At 34.7% G+C, this 5,672-nt stretch overlaps 1 pseudogene; it reads left to right on the forward strand.

Annotated features, from left to right (window-relative positions):
* Window positions 1-1,182: 1,182 nt before the first annotated feature.
* On the forward strand, window positions 1,183-3,455 carry LOC125775519 (uncharacterized; annotated as a pseudogene).
* Window positions 3,456-5,672: the final 2,217 nt, after the last annotated feature.

Below are 5,672 nucleotides of genomic sequence, written 5' to 3' on the forward strand. Positions count from 1 at the left end.
GTCATATTTTTTATCATTGGGTAGGAGATTCGGTCGAAACTTGGTGTTTTACCTTTTGTCTGACTTAGTGCGGCTTCAAATTCTGAGCAAGTAATACCGACTTCGAGATGTTTGGCCGAAGGTGCAATATTCTCTGGAAGGTTTGTAATGTATTCCGAGGAGAAATTTTGGTCGTTTGAGTAATTAAACCATTTCTCACCAAATGCTTCAGATATATCTTTAGATGATGTGAGGAGTATTTGGTGGACTTTTAAAAATTTAAGCGGAGATTTGGGTGTGCCGGTTAGGCTTTTGTATCAGCCCAGATTTTGTAACGTCATATGTGTTGAAAAGTGGGTTGCCGAACCATCGTTAAGAAGAGTGAGGTTGGCTTTCTCTAAAAGGTTTTCTATTTTTTTACCACGAGAGTTAGTTGAGGAAGATCCCCATAGTGTACTCCATGCGTTAAAGTCGCCATTGAGAATTAAAGGTGTTTTAAAATGAAGTAAGCAATTCAGTAAGTCATTTACTGAAAAGTTTTGACAAAGAGGAATGTATGTGTTTATTATTGTTATTTTTGTATGTAAATCTAGTTGACGGCGTCACATAAAATGTTTGAGTTTAGCGGTATGCGTTTGTGTGGAATTTGACGCTTTACTAAGAAACCAATTCCTTGTTTATTTGTTGAACTAACATTTAGATTTTTAAAATAACCAATATATGGTTTTGGGATGATAATATTATTAGTGTTGTATGGAAAGTGTGTTTCCTGAATACTGATAACATCTGGGTTTTTTTCTTTAATTAGTAAAATAAGTTCTTGATAGTTGTTAATGTATCCTTTCATATTCCATTGCAACATTTTAATAGTCATTAAATGGAGAGGAGAGAAATTGAAACAGATGTTGTACGTAATAGGGAATAGAAAATCGGAGAGACTTGACTAAGAGTTAAGTTCTTCCATTTAAGGTGGCTGTAAACGGAGAGAGTAATTCTTATGAGAATGCGATTAGATTGGTGTGAGAATTCTCAAGCCTATAAATATACTGTAAATAGAGTGGGTGAGAATATGCAAACACTCTCACGACTCGATTTTATTCTCACTTGCAGCAAGTGAGAATATTTTTTCTCACCGCGTGCTTTTTTGATATTTTGATATTTCATTTGTATTTCTTCATTGTTGATGTGATAATAGCGTGTGCAATGGATTCAGCAAAAAAGAAAGTAAAATTATGTGATCTTGGTGTGAGTATTATTAAAGAAATTTTTTATTTTCTTTATCTAGTTTGTAATTATCATTGCTTTTGTATATATTTTGTTTATAGAAATGGGGTGATGAAAAATACATCAAATTTTTCGAATTTCGTGAAGAAAATCCTATGCTGTGGAAAAAAAGTGATGCTCAGTCTATGGATATATGTAAATGCAAAATCACGTTTATATGAAGAAATGGGTAAACAATTAGACTGCACTGGTGAAGAAGCAAAGCTGAGGTTCCGAAGCATGAAGAACACATACCAGAAAAATTATAAAAAACTTCCAAAAAGTGGTAGTGCAGGTGGCACTCAAAAAGAATGGAGATTTACAAAAAACCTTTCATTTTTGTATAATGAAATGACAAAAGCCGGACCTATAGATAATTTGGTAAGAATTTATCGCTTTATTTTTATTATATGTATTCTCTAAAGTCTTAACAAAATTGTTTAATTCAATTAATTATTATATCCACAAATTCGGTATTGAAATGGAACTTCACCTGCTTGAGTAACAAAAAATTATGTTATTTCCTTTTGAATCTCTTTTGCTTCATTTGTTGCGTTGTGTGTTTGAACTGGAGCTAGAGAAATAAGTTCTTCTGGTGATTCCAAACGCCAGTTACCAGGAATTAGTACACCGTTTTCTTCTGCATCAGCATACGATGTTGGTGAATAAAGATTTTGTGTCCCTCTCATGCAAAAATTGTGTAAAACACATACAACCGATACTATGGTTGTAATTTTTTGTGGTGAAAAGTTCATTGTTGTTCTCAAACATCTGAATCTAGCTGACGCTATACCAAAAGCATTTTCAATAAAACGTCTAGCACGTGATAATCGATAGTTAAAAATTCTTTCTGGCATGGTCAAATTTCTTTTTGAATACGGTTTCATAATGTGCTTTTGTAATGGAAACGCATCATCAGCAACAATAACAAACGGAATTTCTTTTTCTCTATTCAATAATGGGCGATTGGGTGGAATATTCATCTGATTGTTTTGCAACTTTTCGTAAAATTTACATTCATTAAAAACACCACCATCTCAACCAGAACCTTTAGCGCCAATATTAATATAGGTGAAACAATAATTAGCATCAGCTAATGCCATCAAAACAATACTGCAATGACCTTTGTAATTATAATATTCACTTCCGCTTCTGTCAGGTTTTATTATAGTTATTTATATGCTTTCCATCCAAAGCACCCATACAATTCATAAAATTCCACTTCTCCCAAAAGCCATCAGCAATTTTATACCATTCTTACACAGTTGAAGGGGTCTGTAAAAATCAAAATTTTTAATTTAATAATTATTATTTATTATTTCCAGGGTGATGATAAGACTGAAACAGTTGCAGAAAGTGAAACATTTACAGACGCTGATACACACTATTCTTCCACTTCTATTTCATCAGCTGAAAAACCAACAACATCTTTTTTTTTAATAAAAGAAAGAGGGAAGTAGCAACACTTCAAAGAGAACAAATATATCAAGGTTTTTTGGAGGAGCTAAATAAAAAAGATAAATATGATGAAAATGGTGAAGGATTGGCATCTATATTGAGGAGAATTGGTAAACAAGACGAAGCTTATGCTGAAGAATTGGAATTGAAGTGGCACGCTGAAGGTATTGAAAGTTTGAAATGTTTGTCTACCAGACTTACCTCCCAAGAAATCGAATGAGTATTAGGTTTTTCATTCATTAAATGTAATTTCAGTTTTAAGAATACCAAAGTGTTCACCCAAAGGCAAATGTATTAAATAAATTTATGTTTTTATATTTACCTTCAAATAATCTTCTTTTAGTATGTTGTAAATAGCTTCACACACGTCAGTGAATATTTTACCAATCGTACACGGCGCAATTTTAAACACAATAGACAAGTTGTTGAAACTATCGCCTATTTAAAAAAAAGCACATTCAACTCAGGTAAAATTGTTGATTAATTTCCTAGAAATAATTACCTGATGCCAAATAGAATAGAGTGATAGCGCTACTTCGGACTGAGTAGGCAATTGAAAAGTAAAGTCCTCTCTCGACGAACAAAAACCAAACTCTATAAGTCGCTCATAATTCCCGTCCTGCTATATGGTGCAGAGGCTTGGACGATGACAACAACCGATGAGTCGACGTTGCGAGTTTTCGAGAGAAAAGTTCTGCTTTATGGTCCTTTGCGCGTTGGCCACGGCGAATATCGCATTCGATGGAACGATGAGCTGTACGAGATATACGACGACATTGACATAGTTCAGCGAATTAAAAGACAGCGGCTACGCTGGCTAGGTCATGTTGTCCGGATGGATGAAAACACTCCAGCTCTGAAAGTATTCGACGCAGTACCCGCCGCGGGAAGCAGAGGAAGAGGAAGACCTCCACTCCGGTGGAAGGACCAAGTGGAGAAGGACCTGGCCTCGCTTGGAATATCCAATTGGCGCCACGTAGCGAAGAGAAGAAACGACTGGCGCTTTTGTTGACTCGGATATAATCGCGTAAGCGGTGTCTACGCCAGTAAAGAAGAAGAAGACAGCTAGACGATTACGACTACTAATTGCTTTCCTCATATTTGTGCACTTTTTTCGTATCAAAGGTTCAATCTTCTGATGAATTTCTTCAAATTCAACAAAAGTGATTCTTACAAATTTTTTGTAAAATTCTTCACCTTCTGCTTCCAATTTCTTTATTAAATTTTCGTACACATTTTCACGGTCACGATCTAAATAAATTTCGCGACTCCAAATTCTTGTTTTTTTTCTATTTTCCTCCTCTTTTATTTCGTTTAGATATTTATTGAAACTTAAAAAACCCAAAAGCAATTTACGTCTTTTCGCCATGTCCACTTGGCACACAAAACCACAGAGCTCGACAATATCACTCTTCTGCAATAAGCATTGCCATATGAATTCTCATGAGCTTTATCATCATCATGTAACTCAGTGAAGCGCTTTACCTAGCCCGCGGGCGGCCGACTTTATTGCTCTCTCACAGATTCGCTCACACGTATTAGTCAAGCTCTCTCTATACATTGTGGAAAATTAATGTGCATTTGAAATTCACTTGATCAACGACTGTTGACTGCTAACAATTTTACTATGTTTAATATTGAGTGGGAAAACAAGTTTTTGTGATTTATTGTTGCCTCGTGAAACTGGGCAACATTTTTGGAAAAATCTGAACGACAATTTTTATCCGAAATTAAAGAACGAAATGTGGAAACTCTTTTCAATGTTTGGAACTACATATTGTTGCGAAGTTTCGTTTTCCACTTTGAAATTAATAAAATCAAATACTAGAAATAAAATTAGCGATCGGCACCTTGAAGATTTACTTTGTATAAAGTTTTGCGGCTCCGAACTAGATTTAGATAAGTTGGTTCAAAAGCATGAAAATATTGATTTTTAGTTTTTTGATACAGCCGTTTAGGTGAAAACTTCAACATAAATTCAATATTTAAATTTTTTTGAATTTTAATTTCTTTTTGACACGTGAATTGACTTTATTTTTGTAATTGATAAAAAATTAATAAGGAATTTCATTAATTTCACAATTTTGTAAAAGTTGTCGAATCACTTTCAATTTTTTTTTATATTAGTTAATACTAAAGTTTTGTATTTTTTTTGGGTGTAGCAGCAAGCTCTCTCATACTCCAACACAAGCACACAGTTTGGTAGTGTGCGTTTGGGCATCACTGATTTACACGACCGACGTAATTGGTCTCATTGAGAATGAGAATATCGGCCTTTACACGGTCACACATGGGTGACAACATGTGTGACATCACACCAAGTTGTATCGTGTAAAGGGAAAAAAACATGCTTGTCACACATGTTCAAAGTTTTTAAACTTGTTTAATTTTTCTGATGCACGCAGTGTATTTTTTCAGTCGGAAAAAAAAACAGTGTGCAGGAATGGTGTCGCGCATGAACGAGCAATTTTGGAAAGAGTTCTTTGAACTCTACCGAAGTTTTCCAGAACTGTGGCAAATAAAAAGCGAGTGCTACAAAAACAAAAAGAATGAAGCTTATGAAGTGCTTCTATCAAAATTAAAAGAAATTGATGGTAACGCTTGCTTGGACAATTTAAAATGTAAAATTAATTCATTTCATTTCATTCATTTGTAATGCTTTGGGCAAGATATTTCCAGTTCTTTTAACAAACTTGTATGCGAGCGTGTTGGTCTTTTCTTACGCCAATCTTGCACCCAAATTCGTTTTTTCTTGCCACTTTTTGCAATTTCTTCCTCTTCCTCCATTTCTAAAATTTCTTCAATCAGAAGAGCTGCCAATAATGCGCGTACCATGTTTACTCGTTAAAAGATGAACGAAAATGAAGTTCACACACATGCATGACCGTGTGAACGAAAACGTCAAACTTGTGCATCAAGCCATGTTCGCGAGCATGTGTGACCGTGTAAAGGCCGCTAAAGACATGATGCCG

The sequence above is a fragment of the Bactrocera dorsalis genome, chromosome 1 (assembly GCF_023373825.1).
Source record: "Bactrocera dorsalis isolate Fly_Bdor chromosome 1, ASM2337382v1, whole genome shotgun sequence".
NCBI lineage: Eukaryota > Metazoa > Arthropoda > Insecta > Diptera > Tephritidae > Bactrocera > Bactrocera dorsalis.